Here is a 23,838-nt window from a genome sequence, read left to right on the forward strand (position 1 = left end):
GTGGATAAAGCACCGGCCCTGGATTCAGAAGTACCTGAATTCAAATCTGCCCTCAGACACTTGATACTTACTAGCTGTGTGACCCTGGGAAAGTCACTTTCCCCATTGCCCCATAAAACAAATTGATGTCAAAATGTGCTTTTACATGTGATTTGGAAAATAAATAAAAATAAAAATTCTAAACAAAACACAAAAAGGAAATGGGGTTGGGCTGTCAAGACTTTGTTCTTAACGAAACTATGTTGGCTTATGGTGATCACTACTTCCAATTCTAGAAGCTGTGCATACCGTTTGACCCAGCAGTACTGCTGTTAGATCTTTATCCCAAAGAGATCATAAAAAGGGGAAAAGGACCTACATGTACAAAAATATTTGTAGCTGCTCTTTTTGTAGTGTCAAGGAATTGGAAATTGAGGGGATGCCCATAAATTGGGGAATGACCGAACAAGTTGTGGTATAGGAATGTAATGGAATACTATTGTGCTGTAAGAACCGATGAACAGGCAGATTTCAGAGAAACCTGGAAGGACTTACAGGAACTGATGCTGAGTGAAGTGAGCAGAACCAGGAGAACACTGTACACAGTATCAACAACATTGTGTGTTGATCAACTGTGATGGACTTGACTCTTCTCAGCAATACGATGGTCCAAGATAGTTCCAAAGGACTCATGATGGAAAATGCTCTCCAAATCCATAAAACAAACAAACAAAAAAAGAACTATGGAATCTAGATGCAGATTGAACCATACTATCTATTATTTTTTTTGTTTTTCTTTTTTGAGGTTTTTGGTTTGGGTTTGGGTTTTTCTTTTCTTTTTTTGCTTCTTGCACGGCATTACTAATGCAGAAATGTGTTTGTTGTGACTGTACATGTATAGCCTATATCAGATTGCTAGCTGTCTTGGGAAGGGGGGAGGGAGAGGAGGGAAGGAGGAAAAAATTGCAACTAGAAATCTTATAAAAACAAATGTTGCAAACTATCTCTACATGTAACTGGGAAATAATAAAATACTTTTATGGAGGGAAAGGAAAAAATGAAATAAAGTAAAATAAAACTAATGCTTTCTAGAAAGTTGTTAGGAATCAGTATGGGGGCATCTAGGTGGCACAGTGGATAGAGCACCAGCCCTGGAGTCAGGAGTACCTGAGTTCAAATCCGGCCTCAGACACTTGACACTTACTAGCTGTGTGACCCTGGGCAAGTCACTTGACCCCAATTGCCTCATTAAAAAAAAAAAAAAAGGAATCAGTATGAAACTCACAGGCCTGTATTCAAAGAATCCAATGGCTACTTCTTTTGGAAAATGGGGGAAACATTGACTAATTTTTAGTCCTGCCATTCCTCAATGGTTCTCCATGATTCAGCCAAGATCAATGGCTATAGCAAAATAATCATATCCGAATTCATTTGAATATCATAATATTGAGTTCATCCAGACCAATTGATTTGAGTTCCCAGACAGATGAAAGGGTACATCAGACAAGTCTTTCTGGAGGAAGTACCACTTGAACTGAAAGTTAAACAAGTAGATTTGCAAAAGCCAGAGACAGAAAAGAGAAACAGTTTAAACAGAGGATTCTGGTAAGCAATGGCATGGAAGCAAGAAGGTACTGGATATATCCAAAAGCTGAAAAGTGGAAATAACAACAAAACAATTAAAACTTAATTCTCTGAAATTATAATGTCCAAAGTTGGCCCCAAAGTAGAAATGTGAGAAGATACTCCCACATCTTTGCAGAAGTGTGGGTGTGGAAGATTATATTTAACATCAAGATTTTTCAGTGTATTGGTTAGAGTTACTAAACTGTTTTCTTCCCTTCAAAAAGGGATCTTTATTATAAATGATGGCTTTTAGTGGGGGTGGAAGTAGGGATGGTTCCCCAGAGATAGAGTGAGAAATGTAGAAGATATAAAAATGATTCTAGGCACTGTATTAAGTGCCAGGCACTGTATTAAGTGTTGGAAATATAAATTCAAACAAAATTATAGTCCTTGCCTTCAAGGAGCTTACATTCTAATAAGAGAAGACACACATTAAAAAAAAGTTGGGGGAGGGGAGAACGTATCCATGGAAAGGCATGGTGGAGAAATAAGTATGGGGAATCAGGAACAGAACTTGTAAGGGAGTAGAGGAGTAAGTATGAGTAGCCTGGGAACTTCCTTAAAATGGAGCTTCCAAGCAGAACTTCCCAATAAGATGGGGCCCCAGAGACAGAGGGATTTTCCAAGGCAAGAAAACTACAGGGACAGAAGCATCATCCAGGGAGAGAAGGCTTCTGGGATATGGGGACAAAATCATCTTCCTAGGAAAGAAGGCAAATTCCCTCTATGATACAAATATAGTCTTGGTACCTGCAGAGGCAACAGTCTCTCTTCTCTGTCACAGCTCAGCCCTCCCTTTGTTACTCAGAAGTATACCAGAACACACTTTTCCTAGAAATGGTATGCTTGCTCCAACCTCTCATATTCACAGGATATCAACAAAAAAAAATTTTTTTAAGATGGCCAGTATGCCAATTTGACTGCTCAACAATAGACATGGCAGAGAGAAGAGTGAGCTATAGATTCTAGGTTCTGCAAGCATTTTGACTAAGATCAGTTGAAGGAACTGAAGGTTCCTGCCTATAGAAGAGAGGTCTTAGGGAGACATGATAGTGGTCTTCAAGTATCTGAAAGATTGTCATGATAAGAAAAAAGCATTAGACTTGGTCTGCTCAACCCTCAAAGAAATCACTAGATAGAAGCAATGCTTGACAGCTGCACATATGCAAATTTAGTACTAATTAGGAAGTTAGAACTAGAGTCCAGGTGGATGATAGTGAGGGCCTGTATTAGGAAAGAGGCAAGAAAAATGAGAGAAGTGATGGATATCAGACATATGGTAGAGGTACAATTAGTAGGACTTGATACTTTCTTGGATCTTGCACCCATCCTCTTCTTACCACTCAAATGTCCACTGCTCTAGTTCAGGTCTTCATCACCTCACACTTAGGCTATTACAAAAGCCATCTAATTGATCATTCTGCTTCCATTATCTCTTCTTTCCAATTCATTCTCCACTCAGCCATGAAAATCATCTTTATAAAGCAGAGGTTTGATCATATCACCCACTTGCTCAAGAATTTTTAGTACTCCCTATTGCCTTAATATAAAATAGAAAATTCCTCAGTGCAGGATTTAAAGCCCTGCACAATCTCTCTCTGACCTGACTTTCTAGCCATTTTGCACTACGCCCCTTTGTTCAGTCATTTTCAGTCATGTCCAACTCTTCATGACCCCATCTAGGGTTTTCTTGGCAAAGAAACCCCTACTACTAGAGTAATTTGCCATGTCCTTTTCTAGTTCATTTTCCAGATGAGGAAACTGAAACAAAGAGGGTTAAGTGACTTGTCCAGGATCGCACAGCTAGGAAGTGTCTTGAGGGCAGATTTGAGCTCAGGAAGATGAGTCTTCCTGACTCCAGACCTGGCACACTATCAACTGCCACCTAGCTTCCCCTAGTCTCCTTTACTCACTCTATTCAAGCTAAACTGTCCTACTTGCTGTTATAAAAACTCAGTATTCTATTTGCTGTCACTATATCTTTGCAGAGGCTTGTGTCCCCTCCCTAGAAAATACTTCCTCTTCTCTTAGAATCCTTACAATTCTTTTTTGCTTGTTTTTTTTGTTTGTTTTATGCGGGGTAATGAGGGTTTAAGTGACTTGCTCAGGGTCACACAGCTAGTAAGTGTCAAATGGCTGAGGCCAGATTTGAACTCAGGTACTCCTGAATCCAGGGCCTGCGCTTTATCCACTGTGCCACCTAGCTGCCCCAAATCCTTACAATTCTTGAAGGGTCTGCTCAGCTGTTAATACCTATGGGAAGCCTTTTTCTGATCTCATTCATTGAAAGTGTTCTTTACCTCCCCAAATCATCTTTTATGTTCTTAGAAAATGTAAGCTACTGGGGGGCAAGAACTGGTTTTTGCTTTTGATTTGAATCCCCATGCTTATCATAATCCCTGGAACATAGTAGGTATTTGACAATGCTTGTTGAATTGAATTGTGTGAGGAAGAGTTAATGGGGGGGGGGGCAGCTAGGTGGTGCAGTGGATAAAGCACCTGCCCTGGATTCAGGAGGACAAGTTCAAATCCAGCCTCAGACATGTGACCCTTACTAGCTGTATGACTGTGGGCAAGTCATTTAACCCTCATTGCCCTGAAAAAAAAAAAGAGTTAATGGCAGAGTTTTGGGACAGATTGCTTGGGTGATACCATTTACAGAAACAAGGGAGTCAGAAACATACCTGTTTAGAGAAAAATATGTTAAAGCATGCTTTGGGTATGGTGAATTTGGAGCTCTGCTAGGCTTTCCAATGGGACTTTAGCTCCTGGTAATTAGAAATACTGGTCTAGAGATAAATTCAGGAAACATGTGAAAGCTGATGGTTGAAAATGAGGATTATTCATCTATTTCATATCTTTTTAAAACAAGGAACAGAAATCATTCCATAATTCAGCACCTTTGTATTAAATGTGAACCATGTTAAAGACACTGTGTTAAGCATTGGGGATATAACAATAGACTTTGAACCCATCCAGCTTATTATTACATGGGAGGAGGGGGGGAAGAATTAGAACCTTATTCATTTTGATGAATTGTGATTCCTTCAGCAACTTGTGTTGCTTAGGTGTACCTGGAACTCCCTGGGGGAAAGATGTCATGCTCAATAATGGTATGGCCAAAAAGAGTTGATGGAGGAGGGACAGCTAGGTGGCACAGTGGATAGTGCACCGGCCCTGGATTCAGGAGGACCTGAGTTCAATCCGGACTCAGACACTTAACACTAACTGTTTGACCCTGGGCAAGTCACTTAACCCCAATTGCCTAAAAAAAAAAAAAAAAAAGAGTTCATGGAGGCAGAGGTGGGGCAGGGGATGAGGAGAAGGTTCAAAACTTCTATTCTATAACACCTCACCATCCTCCACCAGAATGATTGCCCAGGGCTTTCACTGAAGGCCAGATTTGTATAGATGAGCTCAGTACACAATGAGTCCAGAGTCCAGCAAAATCTCTACCCTACGTCTTCACTTGTGTCTACAATCAATTTTCAGAGATTCTTTTTAATCTGGGGAATTACTTAGGAACAACCTCCGAGTCATAGGGTCCTGTTCCTACTGAATCACAGTCACCTACACTAGGGACCATTTTTAGGAGCTCCTTTTTGGAGAAACAAGGCAGAAGACACCTATGTGAAGACTTTCCCTCTTCTTTGGGGCTAGATCCTCATCAGTGTTCTTAATCATGGGGAATTCATTGGTCCCTAGGTGGGCAAAGTAGTGTAACAGGTGGAGAAATAAATTTCTACTGACAGCCAATGGGCTGGAAAGTGAGTGTTTTCTGTTCTTTTCCGTTTAAATGAAATTATTTTGTGTTTCAAAGCACAGTCAGATAATTTCAGAAGTGGAAGGGAGTTCAGAGGCTATGTAGTCCAATTTATGCTTGAGTAATAATCCTCTGCACAACACACCCAACGAGTGGCCATCCAGTCTTTTCTTGTAGACCCCTAGGGAGGAGAGACCCACTACCTCCTAAGGCAGCCTTTACCACTTTGACATAGCTCTAATTGTTAAGAAGTTTGTCTTTACATCCAACAAATGCATTGCAATCTAGCCATGTCTCTCAAACTAAGTTGATTTGTTTTTAATACAAATGTACAATCTTACTTTTGTCCCTATTAAATTTCATCTTATTCAATTTAGGTCAAAGTTCTAGTCTTGTCATGATTTTTTTTTCTGGGAAGGAAGAGAAGGGGAGATTCTATTATTCAAAATGTTAGCTATCCCTCTTGGCTTTGTGTCATCTGATAAGCAGGCCATCTGGGCCTTTGTCCTGGTCATTGATTAAAATGGTAAATAGTACAAAGCCAATGACAGATTTCTGGAACATAATGGGAGAGACCTTCTCCTAAGGTGACATTGAACCAGTAAGAACTTACTCCTTTGGCTCCAGCCATTCAATTAATTAGAAATTTATCCTATTATACCATTGTCCTCACATCTCTCCAACTTGTCCCCAAGAATAACATGAAATCCTTGAGCAAGTATGTCACTGAAATCTGGATAAACTATATGTGTAAACACACAAACTCACATCCATCTGTAATATATACATGTTATGTATATAAAGTTTCCATGTATATACAATTATGTGTGTGTGTGTATACACACACACACACACACACACACACACACACATGTGTTTCTAGATGATCTATAGAATAAGCCAAAGACAATATGTCTCTCTTCCTCCTTTTATTGTTTTTTGCCAAAATGATTTTTGCCATGCTTTTCTTTCCTGATTTCTATATTTCCTCATGGGATTCTAATTTTGTTTCTTTTTTTAAAAAAATACTATTTTATTAAAAACCTAATAGAGGCTTCTAGTAGAAAGCTCACATAGTGCTAAACCTGAGAGGCAGCAGGTTGTAATGGTTAGAGGATCTTGGAATCAGAATATGGTTTCGGGCCCCCACCTCTGTCTTTGTGACCCTGGGAAAATCACATAGCCTCTCAGTGCCCTAGCCTACTCTCTAAAACTATGAGTTGTAGAGAAGGTACCATTCTGCACTGGAAGAGAGTTTCCTCATCCAGTGTTCAGTATCATCATGAAGTCACAGTAAACCTGATATTTAATAATACAAGCAAATGAACTTGCATAATAATTATTTATAGGATTGGAACTTAGAGGAACTAGAAAGGTATTATACTTTATGCATGTCTAACCCTTGTGTGGTATGCCTGACATGACCAACCTCACAGTCTAATGAGGTATTCTCACCTACTCTCTCTATGTTGGCTCAATCACTGCAACTTCCCTCACCTGGAAAGTTTGGGTTCCCAGTAAAGGACTACCATTATACAATTGTAACTCATATGTTTTCACAGTCCTAGAGGAAATTCTGTTATAAAGGAATATACTGGCCCATCTTGCCAGCAGCCTCTTTAGCTCCTGAACCTCCACCAGCATATTCTTCATATATAAAAAAATCATTCTTAATGATGACACCATTAGCTCTTAAACACAAAACATTTAATTAACAATAAATGTTAACTAATAAATAATAAAGATCAATATATTGAATTGATATAATCTAAGATAAATAATAACATAATAATAAATAAATAGTTCATCAGGCCATACCTAAACCTGGATCACATTTTCCTACCAATGCACAAAATATCTATGGGGAAGAGTTATAGAAACACAATAGGGAGATGCATAAGTGATGAAGACTCAACTCAGGACTCCAGACTAAAGGCTTCGATGTCTTTGGTCCCTTCATGAACAATTTGTCCCACAGAAAGATGTTGCTCTTCTAAGTGCTTTCTTTCTGGTCCTCACCAAGGTAAATTTACTCCTCTTCTGCTTTAGAACTGATGAAGCAGTGACAAGCTCTTTTAGTCACAATCACCCTTAAAAGGGTATGAAGGTTGTGCTATAATACTATATTGATAAGCAGTTGCATTAAGCCAGAGGATTATAAAGACCCAGACTGGCTTTCTGTGTAATACAGACAAGTCCAGTTATCTTTTTACTCAACAGGATGCTGCATCATCCAATTAACTTCATCTAATAAAAGATGGAGCCAACTACAAAACTCCTCAGACTGGCTTTCTAGGTAATGCTGACAAGCCTAGCCTAATACTCACTCAGTAAGATGCTGCATCATCTAACCAGCATTTAATGGCCTATGCTTATAGCACAGGTGCTGCATAAGTTGTCTTTTCCCATCTACTTTTTCCCCTCTCAGATCAAAGGGGGCATCAGAGGCCATCCATGAACTTCTGATAGGTTTCTCCTCTTTCAACCTGAACATGGTGCTAGAAGGCAATTCAACTGTCTCCCAATAAGTTTCTGCTTTTCTCTAGCCAATTAGCACAGCAATTAAGCCTTCCAGCTAACTATGCTGCTGCCATACTCACATAGCTCCTGATTTCTTAACTCTTCTCCAGCTGGTTTCTTCAACCCTCTCAGTGGCTCAGACCAGATCCTCCTGGTGTTGTGGCTCATCTGTTTCTTGTGAAGTAAAACTCACAGAATCCATTTTTCCATTTATTATGAAACCAACAGTTCTTAATTAATTGCCCCCCATGGTCTCCAAAGAGTTTGATTTGTCACATCATGACTTTTTTCAAATTCTAAAAAAGTTATGTGCAAATGAACTGATGGACCACAATGCCCTATAGCCTATTTCTCTTCCTCAAACAGGTCCTCTCAGTTCTCTGCTTGGTCCTCCTATGCCTGTTCTCATATTGAACAGAAAAAAAACTATTTCTTTACACTTGGATTTCATCAGTTTTAATAAAGAAAAGCTCTTGTTCTTAGGCCTTTCACAAACAAATTGTAAACATATGAAAAATACTTATAGCCTCCAGAAGTTGATTTAATTCCTTTTCCTTTATGCAAAATTAATTTGCTGCCCCCAAAGTTCATGTTTTGCTCTTTTCAACAACCCAAATTCTTACATACAAAAAGGATAGCATGGCACCACTCTACCTGTCCCAACCTTTAACTCTTCTGTTCCTTTTAAATAAAGTATCCCCTTCCAGAAACATATTCCAATGAGAGCCCCTCACCCACCAAGGCTCCAGGAAACCCCCTCAATAAGAAATACTCCCTTTTTCTTTCTAGAAGAAAGATAAATGACCCAAAAAGGCAGAGGGGAAACTTGACCTGTGTTAGGATTGGAGGGTGGGAAAAATGTGGTAACAGAAGAGAAATGGAAGAACTTCCCACTTGGAGGCTTTTCACAGAGGAGTGACCTAACCTATCTGAGCAGGAGATAGCTGCTTATCTTCCAAGAAATGATGATGTTGATTCACAGGTACCATCAGGTGTGAGATAAACCATTAAGAGTCAGAGGATGAAGATGAAGGGGGTAACACTAAATGATCTCCAAGCTCTCTTCTAAATCTAACATTCAATGATTCAGTATTGTGTTCTAGGATAATAATCAATGCCATGAACCATTCTTAGAAGAGGAGTAATGAATGTATATAAGGGGATAGTTTTCTCTCCAACTTTTCTCAGGGCCATCTAGATAAATCCAACAACTGAATAATAAATCAATCTTATCTACTTGATGGATGCTGCCCGATTTGGAGAATACATTTTCCTGGAAATCAAATTAAGTAGCCATTCGTGTTGAGCTCATCTTACATGTCACTGTAGGTCAGATGCATCAGTGCAGAGAGAAGCTGCAGGGATGGAAAGAAACAAAGGGCCCAGCTGGGTTTTAAATGCCTAGTTTGATTTCAATACTTAGAAACTGCTTATCATTAGGAAATGAAATCCTGACAACCAACAGATTTCAGCATATCATCTTCCAGTTTGGATTATTCCCAGGCATCAAACAGACTTCTGACAATTGAAGACCATTGGTCCAAGTGCTTTTGCACAATAACTGAACCATTCCCTATCAAACATGAATGGAATGGGGGGGGGGGATCTTTCAGTGGCTGTTGCCTTTGATTCTTTATCATTTGTGCTAAAGGAGAGATTAATGGCATAGAAAACCACAAATAGAGGATAATAAACCTAAAATTTATATTTGGTTTTGGAACACATTCTATATGACCCAGCAATCATCCTTTTAATTATCAGCCTAATTATTAACTTAATTATTGATTACATTGATATTTAAATTAGTTTTCATTCCTTAAGCTATTCAGTGGTCAAGTGAGTTTAACATGGGGAAGTCAGCCTGAGATTTTAAAGATGCTATGGATAACTCCTCCTGTGAGAGTCTCCTTTGATACCACATCACAGAGAGGAGGTGACCCCTGGGTTCTCAAAAGTGATAGCAACAGAGCTCAAGCTTTGACATTTTCTGTGAAACTAGAAAGGCTTGCCAATGAGTTGCCAAAATATTTGGTTGTAACCTCCATGTTGATGTTCAGTTGTAGCTGACTCTTCATGACCCCATGGACCATAGCACACCAATACAATCCATGAAGTTTTCTTGGCATAGTTACTGGAGTGATTTTCCATTTCTTTCTCCAATGGATTAAAGCAAACAGACCTTAAGTGACTTGCCCATGGTCACACAGCTAGTAAGTGACTGAGGTCAGACACTTTCAGCTCTGGAATTTGGCTATAATATTCCTGGGAGTCATCTTCATGAATACAAGAATTGAACCAATGTGATCAAGAAAGAATAGAAAGAATGATAGCTCCAAAAAAATATCCAAATAATGCCATAGGACAATTCCTGGAGCAGCAACATCCACAGAAGAATGTGCTGAGATCATTTTTTCCAACCAAGGATGGCTTGGAAGATCAGAAGGAGGTAGCTATTTTGCTGAGACAGGAATGAATTCCAACCCCACAGTCATGCTGACACAGATCCAGGCCCAGGAAGGCTACACCAGAGAGAGACCCCCAGAGTCACTGAATCAGCTGCAGTGCCAGTGTCATCTGGAACTAAGCTCAGTCTGGTGAGAGGGCTGGGCCCTTGAAAGGGGAGAAATTGTAGGGGCCTCTGCTGGTGCTGAGGATGAATTTGGGTTTTTCACTCCTGCTGGGAACCAGAAGGTAGGCTTGAGTACCAGTGGCCCAGGTGGGAGGGGCACAGGCTCATTGGAGGTAACAACCACAGCATACAAAGTTGGTTGATTAGCAAGTTGGACTGGGGTCATCTACAGGCCAGGGAACAGACCAGGTGAGTGAAAAACCTGCTCCTCCTTAAATCATACCACCTGGGACCTCCTGAAGCTTGGGATAGTGCAGCCTGGAAACAGTGCCCCACATTAAGGAGCTAAAAGTCAAGTAAAAGAAAGGCAAGATGATCAGACAGAGAAAGGTGAGAACCATAGAAAGTTTCTTTAATGACAAGGAAGATCAAGGTGCACTTTCAGAGGAAGATGTCAACATCAGGGTCCCTATATCTAAAGCTTTCAAGAAAAATATGAATTGGTCTCAGGCCATAGAGGTGCTCAAAAAGGATTTTGAAGATAAAGTTAGAGAGGTAGAGGAAAAAATGGAAAGAGAAATGAGGGTGATGCAGGAAAGACATGAGAAATAAGTCAACAGCTTGAAAAGTCAAATGGAAAAGCTCTCTGATGAAAATAATTGCCTAAGAGTTGGGATTGAAAAAATGGAAGCTAGTGACTTTATGAGACATCAAGACACAATAAAGCATATCCAAATGAATAAAAAAATAGAGGGCAATGTGAATTATCTTTTTGGAAAAACTGCTGACCAGGAAAATAGATCCAGGAGAGATAATTTTAAAATGATTGGTCTAGGGGCAGCTAGGTGGTACAGTGGATAGAGCACCCGCCCTGGATTCAGGAGTAGCTGAGTTCAAATCTGGCCTCAGACACTTAACACTTACTAGTTGTGTGAGCTTGGGCAAGTCACTTAACCCCAATTGCCCTGCGGGGAAAAAAAAATGATTGGTCTACCTGAAAGCCATGATCAAAGAAAGAGCTTAGACATTATCTTCTAAGAAACTGTCAGGAAAAATTGCCCTGATATTCTAGAAGCAGAAGGTAAAGTAGAAATTGAAAGAATCTACTGATCACCTCCTAAAAGAGATCCCAGAAGGCAAACTCCCAGGAATATTATATCCAAATTCCAGAGCTCCCAGGTCAAGGAGAAAATATTGCAAGCTACCAAAAAAGAAAGAATTAAAGTACTGTGGAACCCCAGTCAGGATAGCACAAGATCTAGCAGCTTCTACATTAAAGGACTGGAGGGCATGGAATATCATACTCCAGAGGGCAAAGGAATTGGGATTACAACCAAGAATCATATATCCAGCAAAACTGAAAAACTGATTATAATCTTTCAGAAGAAAAATGGGACTTCAGTGAAAAAGAGGACTTTCAGGTATTCGTGATGAAAAGACCTGAACTGAATGGAAATTTGACTTTCAAATATAAGACCCTAGAGAACCATAAAAATTTGAAGTTAGGGGACATACCTGGGGTTGTGCAGTGGGTGACTGTTTTGTGTCTGAGGCCAGGTTTTGGCTGGGGTCCCCCTGGGTCTGGGGTGGATGCTTTGTCCACTGAGTCACCTAGCTGCCCCATGCTGATATCTTTAGGGTTAAATGGAGGGGTGAAGGCAATGCATTGGGGGAGGGGGGAGGGCAGAGGTATCATGGGGTCAACTCCCACATGAAAGAAACAGGAAAGGGTTGATGGAGTGGGGAAGAGATGGGGCAGGGCAGCAAATGAAGTTTACACTCATCAGAATAGGCTCAAAGAACATACACACCCAATTGGGTGGAGTAATCTATTTAATCTGGGCAGTAAATGATCCTAACACTCATCAGAATTGGCTCAAAGACCTTAATCTCATCAGAATTGGCTCAAGGAGGGAATATCATACACAAATGGGTGGAGGAATCTATCTAACCCTGAAGGAAAATAGATGGGGAAGGGGATAAAGAGAGGGGAGCAAAGGAAGGGAGCGCAGATAGGGGGAGGGGACAGACAGAAGCAAATCCTTTTTGAAGAGGGATAGGGTGAAAGAAGATAGATAATAGAGTAAATATCATGGGGAAGGGAATAGGATGAAGGGAAACAGTAAACAATAGTAATGGTGAAAAAGAGAAAAGGGGGAAAATTGTACAGAAAATATTTATAGCAACTGTTTGTGGTGGCTAAGAATTGGGAATCAAGGGAATGTCCATCAATTGAGAAATGACTGAAGAAGCTGTGGTATATTACTGTAGTGCAATGGTATTGTCCTATAGGAAATGACAAACAGGATGATACCAGAAAAACCTGGAAAGACTCATATGAACTGATGTATTGTGAAGTGAGAGAACTGGGAGGACATTATGCATAGTGACAGCAGTATTGTTTGATGAGCAATTGTGAATGACTTAACTACTCTCAGCAATACAATGACCCAAGACAATCCCAAGGCACTGATGATGAAGCATACTATCCACCCCCATAGAAAGAACTGATAAGAACAGCACTTGTGTATTGTTCATATATAACCTATATCAGATTGGTTGCTATCTTGTAGAGGGGGGAGGAAGGGGAGGGAGGGAGAAAAATTTGGAACTCTAAATCTTATGAAAATGAATGTTGAAAACTACCCTTACATGGAACTGGAAAAAATAAAATAAATGTTTGTTGCATTGAAGAAAGAATATATAGAGAAAAAAGACCAACCCTCAGGACTGAGCCCTGGGGGATAATGATCCAAGAAAAGGAGCAGTTATACAGGTAGGAGGAAAATCAAAAAAGTGCAAAATCACAGAATCCAAGGGAAGAGAGCATATTCAGGAAGAGTCAATGGCTGGGGCAGCTATGTGGCATTGTGGATAGAGCACCAGCCTTGGATTCAGAGGGACCTAAGTTCAAATCCAGCCTCAGACATTTAACAATTACTAGCAATGGGACCCTGGGCAAGTCACTTAACTCCAATTGCTTCACCAAAATAAAAAGTGTCAGTGGCTGACACAGTCAAAAATTGGGAGAGGTCAAGGTCAAGTAGGATGAGGGTTTTTTTTTAATCAATTGAGAGATCAGGGGTGCCTTAAAGAGAATGGTTTTGGTGGAGCTGTGAGGTAGAAGACTATAAGAGGCTGGTAAGTGAGAAGATAAAGAACATATACAAATAGTACCTTTTAGAGGTTATATATAGCCTGACTGCTCCAGTCCCAACCCAGTCTGCCATCATCATTGGCCTCTCTACAACCCCAAGTGATTTCTATTTTCTAGGAGATCTCACTCTGGGTAGAAATCTCTGTCTGGGGAACTACATAAATCTTTGGGGAAAACAGCCTTCCAGAAAAGAAATTGTATTTTCTTAAATGCCTATAAATTCAAATACAAGTTCTTTAAAGCTTTACTGCATTTAATAAAATCTGTTTTATGTTCGATACCTGAGAACTTGAGACCTGATGATGCTTTGAGGAAATTCCAGATATTGACATCCCCTGCTGCTATGTGGATGTGGGTAGATCATCTGTGAGGATTCTCCATACATTCTCATGAGGAATTCTAGATACTGCTATTCCCAGGTTTCAACTGGGTGGGGGCTGATAAGTCAAAGAAAATGTGAAAACCTACTCCCCAACCACCACCAAAGTGTCCCCAGGTATGACAAATCAGAAGCTAGCTTTTAGCATAAGGAGTACACTGCTTTGGGTTTTGAAAGGTTTTGAATCAAGAAGTCTCTTATTTCTGGGTGCATAACCTTGGGAGGTATAATAATATTCAGTTAAGACCTTAGTTAGTATCTAGTTGACAGTTAGCGGAAGGTAAAGAGGTCCTTGGAGAATAGGATACAAGATAGCACATGGCCTTGAGAGGTTCTTTCCAAGGATCAATAAAATCCTCTTGACTCAAATATTACTCAAAGTATTTTCCCCCTCTCTGAGAGAGAAAGAGAAAGAAAGAAAGAAAGAAAGAAAGAAAGAAAGAAAGAAAGAAAGAAAGAAAGAAAGAAAGAAAGAAAGAAAGAAAGAAAGAAAGAAAGAAAGAAAGAAGGAAGGAAGGAAGGAGAGAGAGAACAGAGAGACAGAGACAGAGGCAGAGGGCTCAAGGCTCAGAATGAGTTGATATACCTTTAAGTCTTTCCAGTGGCTCAAAGCTCTTCTACATAATCTATGTAGAAGGAAGTACAAAATCTATGATTTACAATACTACTCTGGGTGGGGCTTCAGGAAGGAGGAAAATCCAGGTTTGTTGCTCCCCATGTTGGAGCACTAAGATTTCATTATTCCTTGGTCAGCCTCACCTCCCATCACTGTTTGATCATTCTGTTTGATAGCATGTTCTGTTTCAATATCTCCCTGCTGCCATTGTCAACAAATCTCATGGTAAGAATCATCACTGTTTGGATCTTTCCCTTAGGTGCTTGCCACCTTAGCTCCAAATTGCTCGTCATCTGCTTGCTCACCATGATTTAGCTTCTAATCACTGTTACTGTTTGCTCCTTTTTCCTTTCTTCCCCATGGGATAGCGCCAGCTTACCAGCAGCTAGAGGGTGGAGGGATCAGTGCTTTAATCCATTTTATAGCACTTCAGAATGAAATGACTGACAAAAATGCCTCGGGGCTATTGGAAATATTGAGCCCTTTCAGGCAGGACTAGGGTATGCTTAGGGACCATTGAAGACCTGGTCTTTCAGAGATTCCTCAAGTGGCTGATTGACCAAAAGTCAAGCATTACTAACCGTTTTCTACTCCATGCCCAGTTAGTTATATGTAGACATGTGTGCAATTGTATATATGTATATATGTATGCATATGTGTGTATGTATGAGCATATAAGCATTAGTTCATGTCCCTTTGGCCAGGACCTCCTCAAAAACCTTCCTTTAGTAGTGTGTTTGTGGAATGGTCCTGGCCATCACCAGATAGTTAATTGGCACCATGCATAGAATGCCATTCTTGGAGACAGGAAGGCTCGAGTACAAATCTATCCCAGGACATTTACTAGCTCTAGGCAAGTCGCTTCACTTCCCTCTGTCTCAGTTACTTCATCTATAAAATGGGGATAGCACCTACCTCCTAGAATTGTCTCATTATCAAATGAGATATTTGTAAAGTATCTTATAAACTTCAAAGCACTATATAATCATTATTGTCAGTGGTATGACCTTAAATAAATCAATGAACTTCTCTGGGCCTCAGTTTCCTGAAAAGTAGAGGAGGAGGGAAGAGAGGGACTGATTTTATAATACTTCCATTTTCAGGATGAAGTGGGAAAAGGAGGAATGAGGTGACAAAAATAGGAAAAGGAAATAGGACACAAGGAATAAGGGAGGAAAAAAGCCAAAAGAGTAGGGAGAGAAAGTAATAACTAGCATTTATGTAGCCTTGATCCTTACAACAATCCTATAAAGTAGGTGCTTGTATTTCCATTTTACAGAATGAGGAAACTCTGAGAGAGCTCAAGCAATTTGCCAGTCACATCGCCAATCAGTAGCTGAAGCAAGATTCCAACTTAGACCTTTCTGACTACAAACCTACCTAATAGGCCTAGGAGAAGGAAAGAAGGAGGAAGGAGGAAAGGAAGAGGAGGAGGAAGATGGAAAAATGTGGAAAATGAGAGAGATAAAGAGGAGGGAAAGAAGAATAAGACAAAGGGGAGGAAGAGAAAGGAAAGGAGATAAGAAAGAAATGGAGAAAAAAGATAAAAGGAGGAGAGAATTCTACACTGGTATCACCCAGCCCCTCTCCCATTAGCAAAATAAGCAGAAGGAAAGGGTGAGAGGGGCATCTTGGTGACACAGTGAATAAAGCATCTTGACTGAAGTCAAGATCTGAGTTCAAATCTGGCCTCAGACTCTTACTAGCTGTGTGACTCTGGGCAAGTCACTTAACCTCTCCTTGCCTTGTTTCCTCCTCTAGAAAATGGAGATGGCAATAATAGCACCTACCTCCCAGCTTGATAACGAGATAATATTTGTTAAGCATTTGGCACAATGCCTGGGACATAGTAGGTGCCATATAAATGTTTGATGATGATGAAGAAGAAGATGATGATGAAGATGAAGAAGAAGAAGCAACAGACAGTATGTCAAAAGATGTAAATACTGGTACCATCACAGCAAGACATCATATGTACCTCAGAAACCAAGCCAGGGAAGCCCTGGAAATGCTTTTGAACATGCCTTTTCTCTCCCCTCTTTAACCCTAAAGCTCCACAAAGCTAGACAGCTCAGGCCCTATAATAATATCTGTTCACTGGCTTGAGATTCAATTGAGTTCCATTTGCCCTCTCTTGCCTCTTCACTCTCCAGAGACACTTTGAGCTCCAATAACAGTGCCCTGGGGTCCTCCAGTGCCAACCTGAGCTCCAGGAAAGCTCTCTTTCATTGTTGCACCTTGGAAAATGGAGTATGGAAGGGCTACAGGTTTCTCCTCCTCTCCAAAGAAAATTCTTCAGTAGACAGAATCTGTGCAAAAGAAAGTAACCTTGGTCATGCCTGGAGATGCTGCTTTGCTGCTTCAGGGACCAGGGGGGTGTGGGAGAGGAGGAGGCGGAGATGTTATACAACATTATTCCTAGGCCCTGAGAATTGGGCACCTCTGGCATTCTGCTGATAAGAGGGATTCTGAGCAGGGATACATGGAGCTGGTAAATGAAAGCAGAGTTTTAATATTTAAAGGTAAGATGACAAAGTCACTTGTGCTTATTCAGTGCCCTTCCCTAGAAAACCCAAAGTTACCCACTAATGTTTAAATGACCCGCAATTTTACAAGTTGGAAAACTGAGATGCAGAGAGAAGACTGAGTCATTATAAGATCACAAATCCAGAACACTATCTAGCCCAGACACCACCTAGTCTAACCCCCTCATTTTGCACACAAGGAAGTTGAAACCCAGAGAGGATAAGTCATTTGCCCAAGGTGACACAGGTGGTAAATGTCAGGGGTGAAATCTGAACAGAGATCCTAAGTTTCCAGAACCTCTTCCCATGGAGAGGGATGGAAATTATTCCTTCTAGTAGCCTTGACTTCATTTCCATTAAAATTGCTTGACATTTCTAGAGGTTCTGCCTCTCTCTTCCCCTATGTCCTTCATTGGATAAGCAATTTAAGTGCAAGGTATTATTTTGAAACTTCCTCATCTGTTCAAGAGGCATAGAGATCCCCAGTGGGGAGGGAAGCTTTGCTACCTGCCTCCCATTCCTGCAGGGACACCAAAACTTAAGGAAATGGGAAGAAATTCCACAAGAGTGGAAGCTATACGGGCCCTGCATTAAGAGAATTCCCCAAGATCCATGACGGATACCAAGTATAGGTATCATGTCCCTTGGGCTCTGCTCTCAACTGTGCTTTCTCCTCATCAGAGTGACCCCATAGTTATCTCAGTGAAGAAGTTTCCTTTGGGCTGTCTAAAACTTAATGCCAGTGTGGGGGAAAGCCTCATCCTCATACAAAAATTCAATTCACTTCACAAAGCATGTATTATGCACCTGCTGAGTGCAGTGGACTATACTAGATGCTAGGGGAGAGGCAAAGTTTATATAACATTCAATCCCTGCCTTTGTGAAATATAATAATGAAATAAGACATAGATGCAAATATCTATAATGTCCATTACAAGATAACTGCAGTGGAATGGTGTAATAAAGAACTTAGTGAAGTTCAAGGGGATGACTTTTACTGACAGGAGCATCCAGGAAGACTTCCTGGAAGAGCTGGTGTTTGAGGTAAACTTTAAAAGATGTGCAAGAATTCAGCAAGGAAGGGGAAAGGGAGGAATTCTAGGCATGGGGAAGACAAGGTGGGACAAGAGTATAGGCTGCATTCAGAGGCAGAGTTGTCCACTCTGGTTCAAACACAGAGCACACGAAGGATGAGTAATATGAGATAAAACTGGAAAGACAATGTTCATAGGGGATTTTGAATATTTGGCAAGAAATTGGAATTTTATTCATTGGGCATTAGGGAGCCACTGAAGATTTTTGAATACAAGGGTGGCATGCATATATAAATAATTCACATTTATATAAAACTTAATATTTCACAAAGCAGCATCTTCCCCCTCCCAAAAGCTCTAAGTATCAATAGCCCCAATTTGCCTGTGAGAAAACTAAGACTTGGAGAATGTAATAGTGGATAGTGCAATGTCCTTGGAGTTAAAAAGACCTGGGTTCTCTCTAACATATCCTAGCTTCATAACTCAAGATAAATCACTCTCCTTCTCAGTGTCCCAGATACTCTATGGAAATAGGTTACAGATGAGTTGTCAATCTGTACCCCAAGAGTTCCCTGCATTGATGAAATTCAAGGTCCAGACTGAAGTAATGAATGAGTAGAAAATCAGCTATTATTACTAAGTGACTTCTTCATTATCACAGTTATAGTAATAACAAAAAAAATCTCCTGACTGAAGTCAGATTAAACAGCAAAATGGCTTAATACTTCCTATTCTATTTTATTTTATTGAATCAACAAGAATGAAAAACAGAGAGAAAAAGATGTCTCAGGCAACAGTTAATGTAGGGATTAGCGTTTCTCCTGTGCTTAGATGTCATTTTGTCAATTTCTCTTCTGCCCCCTCATTTTTTAGAGAGGGAAGCAAAATTCCAGAAGTGAATTGACTTCACAATATGACCAATGTAGAAATATGTTTAACGTGATTGCACATGTATAACCTATATCAGATTGTTTGTGTCTTAAAGGAGGGGAAGGGAGGAAGAAAAATTTGGAACTAAAAACCTTATAAAACATGAATTGAAAACTATCTTTACATGTAATTGGAAAAAAATAAAATTCTATTAAAAATGAGAAAAAAAGTGAATACACTTATTCAAGATCACAGCTGGTCACTAGTGATCTGGAATTAGAAATCCTTGTTCCAAATTCATTGAAATCGGGGGCAGCTAGGTAGCACAGTGGATAAAGCACTGGCCCTGGATTCAGGAGGACCTGAGTTCAAATCTAGCCCCAAACACTTGATACTTACTAGCTGTGTGACCTTGGGCAAGTCATTTAACCCTCATTACTGCGTGCGCGTGCACACTCACACACACACACAAAAGTAAAGAAAAATATAACTGATTATTCTTAAAGGGGGCAGCTAGGTGGTGCAGTGGATAAAGCACCAACCCTGGATTCAGGAGGACCTGAGTTACAACCCAACCTCAGACACCTTACAGTTACTAGCTGTCTGACGGTGGGCAAGTCACTTAACCCCCATTGCCCCACAAAAACAAACAAGCAAAAACAAAAAAACAAAAAAACACTATACAACCAAATTCATTGAAATCTTTGAGATAAGCCATATCATCTCTAGCATTTGCTAATCCAAAATAAAAATCCTTTTAGATGGTCACTGGTCAAGGGACAGGAAGCTCAGGACTTCTTTTTCTTTTTCTTTTTTTTAAGCTCAGATCTTCTTGTAACAATCCATTAAATTTTCCTCATAATTTGTGCTCAGTGGTCCTATAGCAGTCCAGGCCTGTGTACTTTAACTCAAATAACTCAACTTTATATATCTCCCCTTATTTAGACCATAGAGGATCTCTGAGATCTCTTCCAATTCAGAGATTATATGATTCTAAGATCCTCAAACTTTGAGACCTCAAATCTGAGAGACCTCAAAGACCATCAAATTCAATATCTTCATTTTACACATTGGGAAACTGAGGCCCCAAAATTGAGTGTCTTGCCCAAGGTCACACAAGTAGTAAGCATCAGAGGTGGGATTTGAACCCAAGTCTTCTCACTCCAGAACCAGCCATTGCTCATTTCAGTGAACTATAGGTTAGAAGGGACTATTAGAACTATAGGTTAGAAGGGGCAGCTAGGTGGTGCAGTGGATAGAGCACTGGCCCTGGAGTCAGGAGTACCTGAGTTCAAATCCAGCCTCAGACACTTAACACTTACTAGCTGTGTGACCCTGGGCAAGTCACTTAACCCCAATTGCCTCACTCAAAAACAAAAAAGGGACTATAGTGATCATCTATTCCAGCCTCCTCATTTTTACACAGAAAGAAACTGAGGCCCAGGGAAGGGGAAATGACTTACCAAAGGCCACACAGTGAATCATAAGCAAAGCCAAGACTAGAACTGGCTAGTTCTCCTGGTACACTAATTCTCTTTCATCTCTGACATAGATCTAAGACAGGATACATTTTCCTCAAGTTTTATACAAGGCTGTTTTTAAAAAATGTCTTTCTAGTCATTGTGATGTGAGAGTGGACTGTCAGAAAAGAGATGCATGTGGAGGGGAGGGGTGGAAGAGGAGGCTTCCTTCTGGGGAAAGAGCTGTGGGAGTCTTGCATTGCCGTTTAGGTTCTCTTCTCATGCAAATACCCCTTCTGATGAGGATGAAAAGAAGATCAGTGGGGAACCAAGGGCCAGATGAAACCTAACCCCACTGGGGTAGAGGAAGGAGCCCAGAATAGAATGCTCTGGAAAAGAACAGCCTCATTTACAGAGCGTGCCCCTTAGGGAGTTGCTTAGGAAGGGAAACGCTAGGTCCCAGAAGGCGACCAGCTGCTCCACGGGGTCTGTTCCATCAGGCCGGGGAGGGCATTTGGGGAGGCACATCTGTATTCTGCCTAACACGTGACACCCACAGGAAAAGCAACTTGGCTGATGGGTAGAATCAGGTGAGGCTGGTTTGTCCTTCCCAGGGGCCTGGGAGGTTGCAGGGAGAAGCTTGGATGCTGTGAGGCAGAATACGAGCTTAGAAATGAGAAGGCTCAGGAAGGGGGTGATGGGGAGAAAATGGCGCTGGCTCCCCTGGTCCAGCAACCCCTTCTCACTGGCTAAAGATCTCAGGCAAAGGACTCAATTTTGTGCCTTGGTGAAGGTCAAAAAGTAGGAGAGTCATAAATAAAATAACAGCAGCCATCTACATAGTACCCTTTATATAGTTGGCTACAGGAAGTCTTTCCCAACTCATCTTAATTCTAGTATGGCAGCTAGGTGGTGCAGTGGTTAGAGTATGGGGCCTACAGTCAGGAAGACTCCTCTTCCTGAGTTCAAATTTGGCCTCAGACACTTCCTAGCTGTGTGACCATGGGCAAGTCATTTCACCCTGTTTTCCTTAGTTCCTCCCCTGCAAAATGATCTGGAAAAGGAAATGCAAACCACTCCAGTATCTTTCCCAAGAAAACCCTAAATGGAGTCATAAAGAGTCAGACACACCTGAAAAACAAAAAAAGTGTCTTATATGCACAGGTTCTCTGATGCTCTCACAGCTCTGAGAAATGTATAGGATTAATATCATTATTCCCAATTTGTTGTTGTTCAGTCATTTCAGTGTCTTTGTGACACCATCTGGTGTTTTCTTGGCAAAGATACTGGAGTGGTTTTCCATTTCCTTCTCCAGCTCATTTTACAGATGAAGAAACTAAGGCAAACAGGGTTAAGTGACTAGCCCAGGGTCACATAGCTAGCAAATATCTGAAGCCAAATTTGAGCTCAGGAAGATGAGTTTTCCTGACTGCAAGCCCCACACTCTATCTACTGCATGACCTACCTGCCCCTATTAGAATTAAGAGGATCTGGGAAAGGTTTCCTGGGGAAGATGGGCTTTTATCTGAGACATAGAGGAAGCCAGGAAAGCCAGTATAAAGTTGCAAAAAACATGGTGTCTTGTTTTAATAAAAGACATTCCCTAAACTAGTAATTCTCAAAGTGAGGTGTGTGGACTCTACATGTCCCAGAGAGTCTTTTAGGAGGTCCAAGAGATCAAGATTATTTTCATAATAATACTAAGGCATATATGTATATATATATATATATATATATATATATATATATATATATTTAGTGAGGCAATTGGGGTTAAGTGACTTGCCCAGGGTCACGTAGCTAGTAAGTGTCAAGTGTCTGAGGCCAGATTTGAATTCAGGTCCTCCTGAATCCAGGGGCGGTGTGCTATCCACTGTACTACCTAGCTGCCCTCTAAGGCATAATTTCACTGTCAAGATTCTTCTCCCTTTTCCAGCTATATATCTGTGTGAGGGCAGACTTTCTTCAAAGACTTCAATCAAAATGGCATATCACAATAGATTGAATGCAGAAGCAGATATAAGAATCCAGCTATCTTCTAGGAAGCCAGACCTTAAAGAGAGCTGCAAAAATATGTATTCTTCTCATAAATTTTTCCTATAGAAATATAGAAATTACAGTTATTTTTCCTTTTGAAATTCACTTATGTTAACATGAAGTGGGTTTCTTATTGTTATTTTAAGTGAATTAATAAATGTATAAAATGTAACTGGTTTTAATTTATAACATGGTAACTACAAATACATATAACCAGGGATGTGTTGGTATGCTTAACAACTGGCTCTTTGGTTGGGGGAGGGAGGAAAGGAGGGAAATGTATATAACACACTTTTAAGATAAATCTGTATTATGAATATTTTTCCATTCACTTTCTTAAGTCTAGATAATGAATAAAACAATAAATCAAGCTCTGATCTGTAGTCCTTTTTAATTTCTAAGGCTTAAATGCTCACCCCCAAAACTTAACAATTGGTTTAAGCTGCTTCCATCCCATCTCTGGTAAGAGCCCATATAAACAAAAGCTCTTTAGAATCCTTAGTAATTTTAAAAATTGTAAAGGGGTCTTTAGACCAAAAAGCTTAGGAACTGCTGCATTAGACCAGGGAAATACAGGTTTGGTCAAAAAAGAAATCTCAAGATTTCTAAGGTCATATAGTCCCCCTCCCTGGCCATGTCATAGTGTAACAGATAAAGTGATGGACCTAGACTTAAGAAAACTGTGTGTCAAATCTGTCTCTGACCTTTACTCTGTGGCTATGGACAAGCGACTTAATTTTGTTTCTATGCACCTCAGTTTCCTCATCTGTAAAATGGGGATTCTATATCCTTAAAGTGCTTATCTCATAGAGTTGCTGTGAGGTTCAAATGAGAAAATACAGTCTCGTGCAAACTTCAAACTGCTATTTAAGTTATTATTATTTCTCTCCTTCCTGCCCAAACCCCAATTCTTGTTCCTCAGGCAAGCAATCTCCAGCCTCTGAATACTTTTTGAGGAAGAGGAGGCATATCTTCTCAAGGGCCCCATCTTCTATGATGATTAATGCATTCTATCTGGATAGGAGGATCCGAATATTTAGGGAGATACTTCCTTTTAAAGATGAGGACTTTCGAGGATCCAGGGATTGAATCGATTTGCTTAATGTTACACAGTTACTAAGTGGCTTGAGTTAGAATGAAAGTCAGACCCTCCGCCTCCAAATGTAGTGTTCTTTCTACTACAGCAGAATGCCTCACTAATAAAATCAAAACAAAACAAACAACAAAAATCAAGCACTCTGCCTCTTCTGAGAGACCCAAACTCAGTCCAAGACCATTCCACCATAACCCAGACTAAGAGGCT

The sequence above is a fragment of the Dromiciops gliroides genome, chromosome 4 (assembly GCF_019393635.1).
Source record: "Dromiciops gliroides isolate mDroGli1 chromosome 4, mDroGli1.pri, whole genome shotgun sequence".
Lineage (NCBI taxonomy): Eukaryota > Metazoa > Chordata > Mammalia > Microbiotheria > Microbiotheriidae > Dromiciops > Dromiciops gliroides.